Below are 17,418 nucleotides of genomic sequence, written 5' to 3'. Positions count from 1 at the left end.
TCTGGAATTTGGTAGCATTGGTCTTAATGGGCTTATAGCCTTAGAACATGGGCTATCTCAGCGCTTCTGAACCACATGAGCTCAAGACTACTGCATTAGTCTTAACCACTCATAGTTATAATCTGGAGTCATCTTCCACACTCAGAATAGCTTGGCTCTTTGAACATGATGAGCATTCCCTTGGCTTAAGGATTTCCATGATGCTGATGAAGATAATCCCTCACATTATTTTCTAGGTGTTTTAGGTATTTCAAGTCATTCAGTACTTACAAGAACCCTGTGAGGAAGGTTCCACTGGTAAAAAGAATTGAAAAACAGAGAAATTAAATATTTTCCAAGTCACGCAGATAATATGTGCTAGATCAGAAACCCAGATTTTAACTACTAAACATTATTTTTCTCATCTCAAAATAGCAGATTCTTACAGATGCTTCTGAAGTAAAAACTAAATATGGACCACCACCATTGCTACTTATCTTCATTATATCAAAGGACAGAAATGTTCAATTATTGCTAAACTAAAGGCATTTTTCAAAATCTCAAAACTGTTTGCACATGTAAAAATAGATGTTCTTTCTTTTATTTTTGCATCTGGAGTCCCCAAATTATGGAAGCTCCCTTCTCTTTTCCTACACTTTCAGATTTCCCAGCTACTCTTGCTAAGTCCTCATTACATCCCTCTGTCTGCATTCATTTCCCTCTATTGCTACACCAAGTATGTTCTATGGCCTTAGGCTAAATTCACAAACACACCGTCCTGATCCTAACTATAACACTGGAAATGGCAATGTAGCACAGTATGTATAATGATGCCTCAATTTTATATATTCTTTTGCAGTATTAAAAGGACTTTTACATCCACACTGTCTCATTTGATTCTTGCAACAAATCTGTGACATAGATGATCTTACCCATTCTCTACTTTAAAGATCAGGACTCCAGGATTAGGAATGGTCTGGTGACTTGCCCCAGGTTAGAGAGCTAGGAAGTGAAGTCGGACCTCTCAGTCGGGTTGTCTAATTCCTGGTCCTGTGTGCTTCTTGGGATGTGCAAAGGTAAGTTTTTCATTGAGAGGGACAATTTCTTACACTGAATTTTCAAAATGGTCTGTGACCGCAAAAAGCCTAAGAACTGCTGCTGAGCACACCAGCTTCTCCAGGCAGTCACTCTCGAGATACCTTGTACTGTGCATCTTTTCTGCCTGTACTTGTGTAAATGTCATACAGTTATAGCAGGGCCACTCAGGTGCAGGTGGGAAGCCTTGCTGAGATCTCCTGTAGAGAAAACTGCTCAACCAGAAATGCCTTGGCTCTGGTGTCCAGCAAGTTCCGTGCTGCTTATTGTGTTTTCTGGGCAGCACAGATGACAATGATGGAAGACCTAACTAGGAAACAATCAGGGAGTATTTCTGAAAGTGCACACGAACCACTTGCATCAGAAACATATGAGCAGTCTGTGACAGATTCTCTTGTCCTACTGATTCAGAATCTTTGGGAACTCAGAAATATGAAATTTCTCATAATATCCCAGTTAAGTCATATACATACACACCAAAGTTTTAAAAATCCTTGTGTAGAGTAGTGTATCCAGGACCAGATATATAATTTGCAGGGCTTGGTGCAAAATGAAAATGCAGAACCCTTTGGTTGAGAATTATTAACAATTTCAAGATGGTGACAGCAGAGCATTTAATCAAGTGCAGGGTCCTTCTGGTTGCAGGACCTCGGGTGAATAAACACACATCCTGAATGGATCTGACTTTACCATGCTTATAAATCTCCTTGGATTTTACTGAAATGCACATTCTGATTTGGTAGGTCAGGGGAGGTACCTAAGAATCTGCATATTTAGTAATCCCCCAGGTGATAAGCCTGCTGATGGCCCCTAGACCAAGCCTTAAATAGCATAAATCTAGAGGTGAATCATATGCATGTAAGGGTTTGAGAAGCACTGAGCAAATGTGATAGCCTCTCTATATGAAAGTGTAGTCAGAAAATCAGCATCAATGGGAAGCTTGTTAGAAACATGAATCTCAGGCCCCACTGCAAATGTAATAAACTGAAATCTGCATTTTAATCACATGTCTAGGTAGCCAGATGCACAGGAAGTTTGGACTGGTAGGAGTGTACTCCAAGACTTCCTTTTGGCTTTGATGACAATATCCAGAATATACTCTGAGAGTGAATGAGAGGTGGAGAAGCAGAGCTGATAGAAGCACCTGATGCTGCACCTTCCCATACATTCTTCACAGACCTGATGCTCTACATTCAGACTGCCTCACCTGAAATGTGGGTTTTGAACTACAATGGTTTGAAATCCCTTAAGAACAATATACTCCACAGCTCGCTTTGCCAATAACATATATGGAATGTTATTCATATGAATGACCTTAAAGGTGGCTCCTATTTTAAATTTTGCTTAGAGTCAAGTGGAGAAACTGGTGAAATTCATAGTCATGACTAACATTCATTGAACACATATTACTATGTGTTTGGTACTGAGCAAGCCTATTATATACACTATTTTAACATCTCAAAAACTTGACTGAGTTCACTTATCATTGCAATTTATAGATGAGTTAATTGAGGTTAAGAAATATCCAAATCAATTAAGATCACATCACTACTAAATTGAAGAACCAAGATTCAGACCCAGGATTTTTTGTTTTGTTTTTTTCCTCAAGTTCAATTTGTTGAATGTCCTTTTCAGACTTCTTGAAAGGCTTTATAACACTTAAATTCAATGTGCACCAGAATTGCCAGGAAGCTCTGATAAATACAGATTTCTGGGCTTTCCTACCTGGTTTGAAGACCACATTTTGAAAACCATTAATTTAGACATCTGTTTTCTGATGAGAGCAGCCAAGCGAGTGGGCACTAGGGAATGAATGACTCTTATTTGAAACGGTTTTCCATTTCCTTACCTGAGAGAACTTTCTTGTAACCAATATGTTTTGGGAACCCAGAAGCAGAGTCCTAATTATTTTTTTCCTCCAATAGCTAAAATTTGACCAGATATCAGGTGAATGGCCATGGTGCAAAAAATGCTGATCAACAACCTCTAAACTGCTTGAATCGTCGCTTTTGATGCCCACAATGGGGACATCTCATGGCCCCTTGGTAAATACAGGACTATCCTGGGCCTCCTTATGAGTGTCTAATCATTGGAAATCGACTGAAATGGAAGCAGTCTCACAACACTGCATCACACTTACAGGGCAAAAGATGTTCATTTGCAGATACTCTAACGCTCCAAACGCAGCCAATTTTCAGCACAGTTATGAGGCCCCTGTGATATAGTACAATGAAAAGTTGGCATAACTTCAGCTGTGGTTTGGGCACATCCAAGGTCATGTTTAGATGTCCAAACTGTCGCTACTGGAGATCAGTCTTGCTGAGTCTCCACGGCATTAACGCTGGCTTCTGCAGAGATGAATCACAAAGGGAACTTGGCCGCCAGCTCCTGTCACCTCCTTATACCTGCCCCCATCTATCTGTCTCATTTATTGAGTCTCCACGACAATACAGAGAATACAGTTCTCCAAGTTTTTTTTTTTTTTTTTAGCAAAAAGAAAAAAAGAGCACAATTGCTCTTTCAGCCAGAGCAAATGCTTTGGTTGGTGGGAAGTTGGGAGATTTGGGTGAGAATTCAGTCAACAGGCTCCCTGTCTTACAGAGATGGTCCTTAATATAGTTCTACAAAGTTACTCTTAAAACACACCATGATGTTTCATCTGCCTTGGAAAGGTGATTAATTGGGAGCAAGGAAGCTTTCAAATTCAATTCTCCATGACTAACCCAGAGAAGTGTGGGTGAAGATGGCCACTTATCATTATGAAATTAGTCACAGGTCAGTATAATGCAGCCAGGAAGAGATATGGAGAGAGAGAAAGGTTTGGAAGTTCCCTGACCTAACCTTGAAACTCTCTCATCTATCTGGAACTCCACATGCAAATACTAAGCTTCCACCTTGAACATTCCCTCTGCTCGTCCTGCCACACATGCAAAGAACAGAGAAGCAAACTTATACTTCTGGATTGAGACCTGGAACTTCCAACTCCCCAAACTTCAACATCTCTCAGCTCTGAAAACTTCCTGTCCTTCAGCCTCAGTAAGACCTTCAATTCCATACTCTAGCCCTCCAGCCAGTGGCCATCAGCCTTTGGTATTTGTGTGAGTGGCCTTCCCCTCCCCTCCTGTGTCATCCCCATGGAGAACCTGTGGCCTGGCCTATGCAACATACTGGCAGAATTCAGACATACAGACAGACAGAGCCTTGGCAAAGCCTTTAACTGCTGAGTCACAGTGCCGTTCTAAGTCTGTGTATATGTCTGCACTCTGTTCCTTTGCTTGGAGAAGCTTTTCTTAAAGAGAGTAGGCCTGGTGTATTTGAACACAGATTATCAAAGATGTCTAGCCTGCATGAATCATCAATGTATTCTCTTCAAAGATAAAAAACCTCATGTGTAGTCAACCAGAGAGGACTAGCCACAGGGGCCCTTACTGCATCATCTTGCACCTGAGCACAGCACATAGTAGAGAAAGCTGCCACACCTGCAAACTGTCTGCAGCTGTACCAATTGTGTCAATACTCTAAAAATATAGCCCTCTTTGGCACAAAATATTCGAAGTAATGAAAAGCAAGGACCTACAACCAAGATTACTCTACCCAGCAAAGCTATCATTTATAATAAAGGACAGATAAAGAGCTTCCCAGACAAGAGGCTAAAGGAGTTCACTACCACCAAACCAATATTACAAGAAATGTTAAAGGGCCTTCTTTAAGACAAAAAAAGAAGAAAAAAGATAAAAAATATGAATAATAAAATGGCAACGACTACATATCTATCAACAATTATTTTAAATGTAAATGGATTAAACGCTCCAGTCAAAAGACATAGAGTAGCTGGCTGGATAAGAAAACAAGACCCATACATATGCTGCCTACAAGAGACTCACTTCAGATCAAAAGACATAAACAGACTGAAAGTAAAGTGATGAAAAAAGACATTTCATGAAAATGGAATGTCTAATCACTATGTTGTATACCTGAAACTAATATAATATTGTCTGTCAACTATAATTGAAAATATATATATATATATATATATAAATTCAAAAAAGTAAATTCATTGAGGAATCCTGTCATTATAAATTAAATCCAAGAACTTAAACATTGTTCCCTTTTTGTGGTCAGAGAACTTTGCATTTACAGAAAACTGAGCCAGGGTTGTAGAGCCTTGTATGTTGATGCAATGCTAAAGTTTAAAACAAACAAACAAATAAATAAAATGCAGCCCTCTATGTCCTTAATCTCTTGCTGTTGAATACTGGCTTTATTATATTTGCTGAATTATACTTAGAGGAATGACAAAAACAAAACAAAACAAAACAAAAAAATGATTAAACGAGCCCCAGATAAGTGCTACAAGGATAAAACCATAAAATCATGGACTCAAGAATACAAGATACTTTCTTTTAGGAGGTGTGCACTTGTGTGTGTGTGTGTGTGTGTGTGTGTGTGTGTGTGTGTGTGTGTGTGTGAAAGAGAGCTAAAAAAAGAGAGAGAATATTAATGAGCATGCTGGAAATTAAAAGAAAAATAGAGAACAAATATATGTGTGCTTAGAATCTTCTAAAGACTAAGTGTGTTGAAATTAAGAGAATTATTGAAGAAAGCTAGGAAAATCCAAGCTTGGCCTTTCTTAAACACACTTGCCAGAAGATCTGAAGACTATAATGGATCCAGGCAGTGGGTAATCCAACCATTCCTTCTATCAAATGGCCCTTTAACTGCTTTTGAAAAGCAACATGTCTCGAGCAACGCTTCAGACCACAGTGAAATGAGTGCTTCCACCCTTCACAGCACCTGGTGACAATCTTCTCTTATCACACAGAAATGCTCCAGCTGCCCCTAAGTTTGGTTCCTCTGAGCATTTGGCCTATGCCCAGCCCCTCCCCTCAAGCTTCACAGAGAAACATTACAAAGGGAATGGCTCGGAATACCAACATTCGGTTCCATGGAGCTGGCAGGCGCATCTTCCAGATCTCCTTCTGGGGGAAACCAAAAGAGGGGCAAACTGGTTTGCTTCATCGCCAACCTGCTGAAAACTCAGACATCACTGCACTTTAGCTCTTTATTGTAGGAGAAGCCTTCACTAGTGGTGGTGCTAATTTTGACCCTACTGGAATCTAAACTCGTGTCAGTATTTATAAAATTGTTTTGAGTCATATAGGGAGAAAAACCCTGAACTTATGTTCTATTCACATGGCCCTTGCAATCTCTCAACCACTACTGTTTTGGCTTAACATTAGAAAAAAAAAAAAGGGATGTGTGCTATGAAATCTTTCTTAAATATGAAGATAGTGACAAGACTAATCATGCTTGGATAGAAGCAAAAGGAACTCATGATAGAGGTGAAGGGACTAGGGGCAAAATACAGCTGTGAACATACTGCACTGAGTCCACATGGCTGGCGGATAGCTACAGTCTGAGGGAGGTCAGGGAAGAGGAGAGAGAACAGGCTCTGAAGACAGTTTTCTGGAAGCAAAGTCCCAGCTCTCTCCTTGTGGCCTCTTAGCAAGTCCTCTGACCTCACTGAGTTTCATTTAGCTCATGTGCAATGGAAATATCTTTTCCTTCTGCATGGGGTTAATGAGAAGATTAAACAGAACCGCAAATATAAATGTGATGCTTTGTATGTAGTAGAAACCCAGTAAATGATATGATTATACAATATATTATACTTACTGCTTTCTCAGGTGTACATATATGTCACATCACTGACTAGATGGTAAGTTCTTAAAAGGCAAGCACCATGCCTTATTTTCCTTTGTTGCCTTGACATAACATCATATTGAGTACAAAGGAAGCAATCAATAAATATCTGTTGACTGATTAATGTTTGATTAAAATCTCCCATGTTTCACAAACTCCTGAAAAGTAAAAGACCATGGGGCCCATGTCCACTGAAGGTGCAGGCTGTGAGGATATCCACTCTGTATATCCCACCAACCTGAATTTACAAATACAAAGTACATATACCTCCCTCTGCTCTTTGGGGCAATCAGAATGATGGAGGCCATCACCTTCACTCTCTAATGTCTTGAGAGTGAATCAAAAAGGCTTTGCTTTGTGCAATTCTGAGATGAGTTCTTGGTAAGCACACCTATCCATATCTCCTTCCTGTCTGAGTCAAATAAAGTAGCATAATCGCAAAGAAACTATTGAGTTGTTAGGTGGATAATGACTCTGCTAAAATGAATGACACAGTATTTTGATTTGTTCTGGTGACACAAACCTAATACTAATTCAAATGGTGGAGGAAGCTTGGGACTGTTCAATAAGTCATATCATGTTTGTAAGCCATAGTCCTAGAAGCTTTTCTTGATCTGATAACTGTGTGTTACATCCATGTGGTGAGGAAGGACTCTAAACTTAAGATGACTGGGACAATGTGGCTTCTTGATCATATATAACCACAGATAAAATCAAGAGAGCCTTTTTTTCCCTAGGTGACCAAAGCCCGGCCACCTGGAGGTTTTTCTTTCCATTCCTTTCCCTAACATAGTCAACAGAGGCCAAACACAAATGAGGAATTCTTGGACCCCTTCATGGAGACCAATGTTTCTTTCCTGGGGAAGAAAGCCCAGAAGTGTTGAGAGAGAAAATTCATTGGAAATCCACCTTGGACTTCATTTGCCATTTGACTTTGGGTTCCAGAGAACGACCTCCTACAAAGCCCATCTCACCCCCACTCCACACTGCTTCAGGCATGATGTATAACTAGTATGCTGAACTGCTTTTCACTGTGACCTGAGCACTCCATTCACTTTCGGGATTCAGTGACTCACTCTATTTATTTGGAATGCTCTTCCTTATTGTTTGTTAGACAAATTCCCATTTTCCCATCATGACTAATTTTAAATATTATCCTGTATCTCAACTACCTTTTCTCTGCAAATATTTTTAATTCCTCATAAATGTTCTCCAGACACACTTTCCTCCTGGTGTGTACTGATAGTGTGTTCATGCTACATCTTCTTGTGACAGGTAGAGTTCTAGCAAGACAGGAAGTATGTGCTTCTCTATTCCAAGGACTATTCATTACTTTCAGGACAATTTAGATCTTGTGAGAATTAAGGTGGCCATTGAGGTTGGAAGGAGCTTGCTAAATAGAAAAGGGTAGGGCAAGGTATTTCAGACAGAGGAAAGCACAATGGAACTGTGAAAAAATACTGGCATGTTTGTGGAAGAATGGAAATTTGGTCTTTGAGGTGTGTAAGGCTTTGGTAGATGAGAAAAATTACAAGAAATGAGACCAGTGAGTTAGCACACTACTATTTCTGTGTTCCCTCGATCCATCCAGACTGACCAGTATGCGTCATATCAACAGGCTCCCCAGTCCTACAGCTTAAAGTTGAGCCCAGCCAATACAAAGAAAGCAGTGGCAGGAGATGGGGTAAAGGAGGCAGGAAAGGGGATGTCACAGGCTGGTTAAATCTCCCCATCAAAGATCACAGCTCCTGGCTGGTGGCCCTCTCCATACAACCCTCTCTCTCTAGTGAGAGCTATGACTTCCTCCTCTTATCCCTTCAGGCCTGCAGGTGTTAATGATGTCCTCCTGCACTATCTCAGGTACTGACTACCTACCTCCTGTGGTTTTCTTGCACTCACCTTTGTAAATATCCACTTTGTTAAACTCTTCTCAAATTACTCATTTGGGCATGTCCTCTTTTCCCTGCAGGAACCCTGACAATTTCAGGTTGTGCAGTATACTGTGTAAAAGATGTTTTACTATATCCTGAAGACAAGAAGGACCACAAAACCAAAATGAAGAACTCTGTAATGGCTACCTCAAAAAATCACCAATAGTTAAGAAAGGCACAAACATTTGTCTCTTTCTTCTTCGCAAGGTGGCCCTTTCTGGAAGGGATGAAGTTGGGAAGAAGAAACAGAATTCCAGCAATTAAATATGTCTCTAGTCTCTTTCTTTTCTCCTCATCTCTGATTCTGTCCTCACCAGCTGAACCACATAAAGCTCACATCCGAGATGGGGCTTCATCCTGGAGAAGTCAGACCCGGCCTTTCAGGATATTAGTAGAAGGGACACTACTGATGGTTGTCCAATTCAGACACTTCCTACAATTACACTTGGAAAACCAAGACTCACCCAGGTAAACTGGGATGGATGGTACACATTAGGCATGTTATGCTGTGCTGGAAAGGGGTCTGGAAGTACCCTGATCCTCTTAAGTTGGGCTGTGAGTGCCCAAGAAAGATGTACCAGCTTGGCAGGTCTGTGCATAGGAGTGGCCCCATCTCTGGGGAGAGTTCCACTTCCAATTCCTTGTTGAGAAATTCTTTAATTTCCTTCCCCAGGCCTGGGCCACTTCTATCATCTCTAAAGAACCATCTATATTTAGGATTTAAACATCACAAGTATGAGAAAGAGAACCTCATAGCTTAGAAGACCAAAACTATAACCTAGATCAACTGCAGCCAATGTTTTACTTCTTGCCAGTGAGTGTGAAGCTGGATACCCAGACTGTTCTGATCAGTTAGGAGATAGGCTGCTTTCCTATCTGGTTCTCACCCCAGAGACTGTGTGCAAGTATGAATCCACATGAGGGGAGAGAGGGCTCAAATGAAAGCAATCCAGCTTAAGGTCATAATTGTCCTTTCCTTTTCCTAGGAAGCGGCAGTCTGCTACATCAGACTCCATAGTATCATGGGAGGAAGAACAGGCTGATAAAGCTAGAATTCCAAAATTTTAAAGAGGGCTTTTGTGTTAGAGGGGCCTTCTCTGTTTTCTCACTAAATGACCTCAGCCACACATCATTTCACCTCTTGGTAGTGTCACTGTGTCTAAAATGATTGTCTGCGGCCCAGCTAGAAGTTAAAGAAAGCAGTAAGCGGGCTGGCTTCCTCCCAAGAGAGTGGCTGCCCAATTACAAAGCGCTATTTCTACCATCTAAGAGGTTGAGACAAAGTGACAGGAGAACGGAACCAACACAGAGAAGCAGCATCCGCAAAGCACCTCTTCTTTTTGTGCATCCTCTGCTGGCCCGTGAGGAGAAAGGGCCCCCAGAATCCGGAAAAATGGTGTCAATACAACAAAGAAATATAAGAATAGTTAAGTGCAGAAGAAGTAATTGGACCTCTCCAGATAGTTAATCCATGTGATGTGATACCTTGGAGGGCGGGAGGTATCCTCTAGCAAGATGAATGCTCCTAGTGGAAGGAACTGCTTTCAGCTCTGAGGCCTTCCTCAATCCCTAGGCAGAAAACCTCATCATTTGGGTCAGATTTCATCTGTCCCCTGTGATAGATGGTTGTTTGAAGAACTCCATCTCAGAGGAGTGCAGATGTCTTAAAGTGGTTTGTTGTTAAAGAAGGCTACTGAGCAGCTTCGGTCCTCTTACTTTTTCTCACCTTCTCCATCATAAAATGGGAGTCGGCTCCAAGGAGCAGCTGTAGGGAGGGCCGTGACACAGGGAGAGGGATGCCAACTGGCATTCCTAGCCAACTGCCTCTGTCTCGTGAACTAAGGACTGGGAAGTTCTAAAAGTGCCTTTGCTAGAAGTGAAAGATCTAGAAAAAAGACTCACAGGTGTGTTTACCTAAGAAAAGTATACGCCTGTTTCTCTGCCTCAATTGCTGACAAAATCCCTGGAGGAAAGAGTCCCAGGGCTCATGTTAGAGCAGGTCTACAGAGAAGGGATGTGCAAGCAGCTGGAGAGCCCACTCTGAAGGGAGGCTGGAAGCCAGGCCTTGGTCCCTGGGTCTTTGATCCACAGTAATATCCCCACCTGTGCAGGAAACTGTAGTTGTCAATGTCATCCAAGCTCCCCCAGGTCCCTTTTATCATATCTGTGTAACTCCCCAGGTTTCTGTTAGCTTCAGCTTCTAACTATCACTCTCTGTGGAGGCCTGCCTTTAGATCATGGGAGCCTCTTCACTCACTCATAGAAAGCCAGGAGTGTCCCCCCGGGCAATAGGCAGTGGGAAGACTGTGTGAGAGTGTGGAAGCCTGCTCTCTGTACCTGCCTGGGTCTTACCATAGCAGGGTAAAGCCACCCTCATGGCTAATTAACTAAAATTGAACCTCCATTTAGCTTGTTGTCCTGCTCTGCTCTGCTTTACCCACTTCTTCTGTGGATTCCCTAGGGAGCACTTCCCTAATAAGTCATTTTCACACAAATTCAAATCTCAGGGCCTTCTTTTGGGGCTCCAGAACTAAGACAGTCCTGTTTGTAATTCCCACAAACGTTTTGTTATTAGAAGGGAAAACTCTTAAGAAGAAGGAGTGTGAGATTCTTTGGAAGCTGCAAAAAGCAGGAGTCAGAGAGATGCCCACTGCTCTGCAGTCAGGGTTTGAGTGGAAGGGCATAGTGGGTGAGCCAGGCACAGGGAGAGAGAAGACAGGACCGAGTGGAGCCTGAAGACAAGAAGAACAGAGAGACTAGGGGTCATCTAGGGAGATGAACACCAGGAAGAAGACAATCAGGTGTGAATCCTCGAAGAGCTATCTGGCAAGGATTGCAGGAGTTTGATGGTGGGAGAAGAGTATATGAATTAGAAATCTTATGGAGGAGTGATCTCTGAGCTCACATTAAATGAAAACAACAATAACAACAAACAAACGAACACAAACCAAAAATAACATATCTGTACAAATAGAGAAAAAGTGAGAGTGCATTCTCCACAGGAAGAAAATAGAGTTCAAATATATGGATATGGATATGAGGCATATGTTTAGGGTCTGGTGTGACAGATTTGGGGACTTGCAGGGATATAGCGGGAGACAGCATAAGAAGGCAGGCTACGGTCAGTTTGCAGAGGCCTCAGAATGCCATGATGAGGGTTTCTTCTCGGCTGTAGCAGTGGACTGCTGTTGAAGGGGGTGGTTTGGCTGAATGACATGATGAAAATCACATTTGAGCGAATGCAGGTGAGAGAGGGTGGGAGCCAATCTCTGAGAAGAACAATGTAAACCCTGAGGTTTCCTCTTCACAGGATGGGCTTTCCTCCCAGAATATGGCAGGTCTTATTTGTAGGATCAGATACCTATAGATGTTCTCTTACGGAGACAATCAACTTATACAGTGCTGCCAGGAAGGACTGTGCTAAGGGACAGCTGTGATTCCCAGGGTTCCTACCCATTTTTCAGGCCTCTTTAACAACCTTTCTGCTGACAAGGATCCTATCACCAGGCCTGTCCTTCTCCTCATTATTTGCACTTCATTTCTAGTTTTGATCTCGAAAGGTGAATAAACTGAGGTGTATAAGAATAGGTTTATTGAATTATTCATTTTCTTGACAAATTTTTTTGAGCACCTACTATGTGTCATGTATTGTATTAAGACTTAAGCAATGAATGAATACAGAGAAACACAAGACAGACACAGACAGACATTCGGCTCCTCCAGAAGAGAGGCAAAGAGTGACACACTGTAAAGAAGCGTGAGGCCTTTTATGAGAGGATACTATGGGCTGTTGTACAGAAAATAGATGGGTGCTGGGGAGCCCCTAGTCTAAGGGGACAGGTAAGGTCTTGTGGAAATGGTGTTTTTGCTGAGAACTTTACAGCTGAATATAAATTTGGTGCTTGGAAGGACTTGGAAGATGATCTACCAACATACAAATAAGAAGCCTAGAGAAACTAAGTCTAAGGAGCTACTTGATTTATAAGCCTATGGCTGTGTAGCTATTTAGTTCCAGAAAGACTCTGGATGAGAATCTGCATTTCCTGATTTCTTAACCTGAGAAAAATAACAGTGTTTACTGGGGTTAGTGGATTCTACAAGAGCTTCTGTAATGAACATCCTGAAAGCTTGACAATGCACTGGGTGTTATTCAGGTTTTAACAAGATCTCTACCATCTGGAAGCTACTATGCATTTGTATATTTTATCTGGTGCAATCTCAGCTTGTGTGTTCATACTTAAGAGAAATAGCGACCATGCCCAAAGGCTTTGGCCTGAATTCCATGGAATCGAACTAGCTGGTTCCTTGTTTTGTTATAATCTAATCTGCTATGACAAGCCTGGGTCCCTTGACCTTCTATGTCTCAGTTTTCATATGTGTCATATGAGGAAAAATGTCTAACCACTTGATTCCTATGGTTGTCATGAGGGTCAAAGTAAGTAGTTAAGGAAAGAGGATAAAGAATTGTACAAGAACAGGGAAATGTTAAATTTTACACATCTGTGTAAAAATACAGTTGTCCCCTCTCTTCAGTATTATTTCCCAAGTAACTAATCACATGCCTACATCACCATTCTCAACATTAAACATTTATTTATTGTACTTCTATGCCTGTGGAGATGCAGTGCTCACTCTTAGAACAAAATATATTCCTTACTCTCCAAATTTTAGGAGCTTATGATACAAAAAAGATAACAGTTCCCTAAATGAAAGAAAGCAGGGGACCTGTACAGTCAATTCAATGACAAACACTGTACAGATATGGAAAGGAAGTGGCTTGGGTTTAACTCTGAAGGTACGATAACCAACACTGAACCCAAAGCAGGAAGCCCTTAGAAAAGGTATGTTGTCCTTCCCTCTGGCCCACATCCCCATGCTGATAGGAAGAGAAGCCATGGCCCTGATGGGTGAGATCAAGTGAGGGCAGAGATGGAGGGGGAGGCAGTGGGTAGACAGATGCGAAATGTCAGCCGTGAGAATTAGGGCATCTCAGAACTGAAACTGCATTAGCTACTTCTTCCAAAGTAATTTCCTTCAACCAAATATGGCCAAATCATTGTCTAAGTCCTTTACAGAAACTCTTGGTGACTTTGGTGATGTTCTTTATTAACAAGTCTCTGTAGGAAGAGATTCTAGTTAGGCTGTAGAAGAGCTAGTTCTTTCTCTGCATAAATTACTCCTGATCTTGTTTAATCAACAAAAGCTCAAATTGTTACCAAATCTCATTCAAATAGACCACCTTCTGAACGCCAGGCACTGGGGGTGCGTAGGAGGAGAATCCAATCTCACATCACCTGAATGATCGCCACACCAGCCCCACTAACTGGCTTCCTGCCTCTAGATTTGACACTTAGGGTCATCTCTTTTTCTGCTGAAAAGACCTTTCTAGAAAATCTGTTTGAAACTTATTTGCTCAAAATCCTCGTGGCTCCCACAGACTTCTGTATGAGGCTCAAAGATTTTAGAATAACCCATTGAGATGCCTCTAGCCTCATTAGTCCCATCACCTTGCATAGGAGTCATGCCACAGTCAGTGTCTGCAGTTTTTTTCAATGTGGCATGCTCTCCCATCCCTCTACAGCAGGTCACATGCTGGCCCCTCTATCAAGAGCACCTCTCCCCATCTTTTCACCCACATGCACCTTCCTTCACAAGGCTCCCTCTGCCCTACCACATCTTCACTGATGTCTGCCAGTCCATAGTACCTTACACTCCTCCATCACATCACATACTGGGCCATATGGCAATTGTAAAATTGGGGCTGGTGTGTTTTATTTATCTACTTTTTTGTTCCCTAAGACTTGTTGTGCCTACCATGGCACCTAGTCCATTATCACTGTTAGTAAATAAATATCTCTATTGTTTGCAGTGAAGGCACTACAGTAGGCATCTGTCCTAAATCAGGTATCTCTGAGACAATAGCTAGCCTCAGGCACAATCCAAACACTAAATTCTCCCCTGCCGTTCTGCATGGTTACTCAGGCCAGGATGCCAGGAGGCTGACATGCCTGCATATGTAGCATGGGTGAGCTACATTAACCTAAGTCACCAAGGCACATTCATTCTCCACAAAAGCTTGCAAAATGAAAAAAGAGCACACAGCAGACATTTTATAAGAGTGCCTTTTGTTGATTAACCAGAAAAAATAGTCCCTCAAACTTTCCTTGTGCATGACAGCATGTAAAATCCTTTTACATATAATTATATCTCATGAAATCATCAAAACAAAGCTGGAGGCGGAGACAAATCTCTAACCCCAGACCTAGGACTATTAAATGTATGTTTGTGGGTGAGTCATTTCAACTTCATGACCCTCAGTTTCCTCATCTGTACAAGACAAAGTGATCTCTGAGGGACCTTTTAGCTCTGCGAAAGTCCACAGGTCTGCTGCCTGCACCTCCATAACAACTGCCCTATTCTCTGATAGGCAGTGCTGTCTTAAAACCTTAATTGTTCCTCTCTTTGCCAAGGTGAACTGAGAGGAAATGTAAGGAGGTTAGAATAGAAAGTAGAGTAGAATTATGAAAGCAAGGATGCCAATTACTAAAATGCAATAAATGCAAACATTCCTTCACTTCTTATGCAAATTATTGAGTGAAAGAGGGATATAAGTGCAAAAGAGCATGCTTTATTTCACCTCAGCAGGACACAGAAGGATCAAATATCAATTAGAATTTAAATGCATAGAGTAAAATCAGCAACATCATTACTCCTTTCATTATAATTATCAAGAGAATTACAAAAAAAAAAAGTCAGAGGGGTGAAAATGTAGCATCTTCCTCTTCCCTCCACTTGGGAGACACATTCCCCTCTCCTTAATCTTGTGACTTCATATGACTTATATGGTATTTTCCCAACATCTCCCTAACAAAGCTAACCTGTTCTCACTCTTGAGGCTTTGTTTTCCTCCTATCCCACTAATCGATTGATTTCTTTATGCACATGGTCCTGTCTGCCAAGGTGTTCTCTTATTATTGGTCACCTCTGGCTCCTTCCTCCTTCTGAGAATATTTAGTGTTTAAAACAAATCTCCTATTCCCAAAGTCCTAACAGTCACTGGAATTGGATTCTTCTAATCAAGAATAGGATATACTTTGGTAATTTTAGATTCATCAAAACCTGTTAAAAATGTTCAATGATCAACAGAACACTCAAAGAGAAAAAGGATGGTGATACAGTTCCTAACAGGAGCTAAGATTATTCTTAATGAAAAGCCAGAGTTAGATTGCACCAGAAAATTCAGAAAAAGGGAGACATAAGGACAAGAGAATAGAGGAATGGGTGGGAGAAGTATGACCAGAGCTAACACCGTTTCCCAGTGATGAGGCCTAAACTTCAGTACCTCCCATACTCTATATTATTCTTCCTTGTCTTTATAATATAGTGATACAAACCCCAATAGGAAATGCTTGGTGGAGACAGGCAACTATTTTTTGTGTGTGTGTTGAAGAAAAACAAGGACCTTAGCAGCAAAAATCCAGTTCTCATTTCCTAACAAGTCTTTCATTCGATGGCTTTAAAGCAGAGCAGAAAGGAAGCTGTAGATTGATCCAAAGCTGACCTGGCTTCTAGGAGCATGGAAAAGCCACCTAAAATCTGTATTTAGGAATTCCATCTTAAAATATAATGTTCCTGACTGGGGAAAAAAAAATGGTGTAGATGATAGAGGCTCTGTTCATCCCTCTGGCTACCAAATCAAAGTTGTGAAGGAAACAAAGAGCAGCAGAAAGGAAAAATCACTTGGGATATAGATGAACAAGCCATGCAACTAGTGATAAATACAAGAAAGCACCCTGCAACAGCCGAAGGTAGGACAGGAGGAGGACACAGTGCTGCCCGGTCTCGAGTGGCTGAGTGGGACTGAGGCTGCAACAGCGGCAGACACCTCTTAAAACAGTCATGTCCCCGAGTGAATTTTTGCGGTGATGGACCTGCTTGCTCTGAGCACCAGTGCTGATCTGGCTGCACGCAGGGGCACGAGGGACTTACAGGGAGACATTGTCGGAGTGGAGGCTGAGGCGAGACTCGCTCTGTACAGAAGTGCTAGAGGTATCCATCGTTTCCTGTTGAGCCCTGACCCATACCTGTGCACCGGACACAGCTCTGCTATTGCCGTGATGTCATCAAACTGGATAACAGAGGTCGCTCTGCCCAGAGGATTCTCTGAAACCCCACCTACCTCAAACTCTAGAGCCCCACCCAAGCTACATCCAGGTATATCCTCAGCGAGCGAGGTGCTCCTTGCTGAGCAGGACCTAGACTCACACTGGAGGCAGCTGGCTTCAGTTTCTGCTGTGGCCTTTTGAGGCAACTATAAACACAGCATCTTTGGAGTACTTGCTGAACCTTAACAGGTAGCCTGGGAAGGGTAGAGGCTTAGGCTAAATTTGGCCTGAAGCTGAACTCCTCTCAGGACTGTGCCGCTAGACACCTACTTCACAAAACCACACTAATAAGACTGGGAGACTTAGGAGCTTTGCTTAGTACATAGAAACAGACATGGAAAGGCAGCCAAAATGGGAAGACAAAGAAGCAGAAGCCATATGAGAGAACAGAACAGAGATCCAGATAGAACGGAGTCAAGTAATATAAGAGATGCAGAGTTCAAAATACTGGTTATAAAGATGCTCAATGAACTTTTGAGAAGTGTAGATAAATTCAGTGAGAACTTCAACAAAGAGATAAAAAAACATAAAAATGGAAATAGAGG

The 17,418-nt window shown here is 41.8% G+C and overlaps 1 protein-coding gene across 3 annotated transcripts in view; it reads right to left on the bottom strand.

Annotated features, from left to right (window-relative positions):
• Nucleotides 1-17,418, bottom strand: part of NTM (neurotrimin) — a 390,145-nt gene that overhangs the window by 177,927 nt on the left and 194,800 nt on the right. The window lies entirely within an intron of this gene.

This window comes from Pteropus alecto, unplaced genomic scaffold (genome assembly GCF_000325575.1).
Source record: "Pteropus alecto unplaced genomic scaffold, ASM32557v1 scaffold210, whole genome shotgun sequence".
NCBI classification, from domain to species: Eukaryota; Metazoa; Chordata; class Mammalia; order Chiroptera; family Pteropodidae; genus Pteropus; species Pteropus alecto.
Note: the sequence above shows the minus strand (reverse complement) of the source record. Positions and strands in the feature narration are given on the sequence as shown.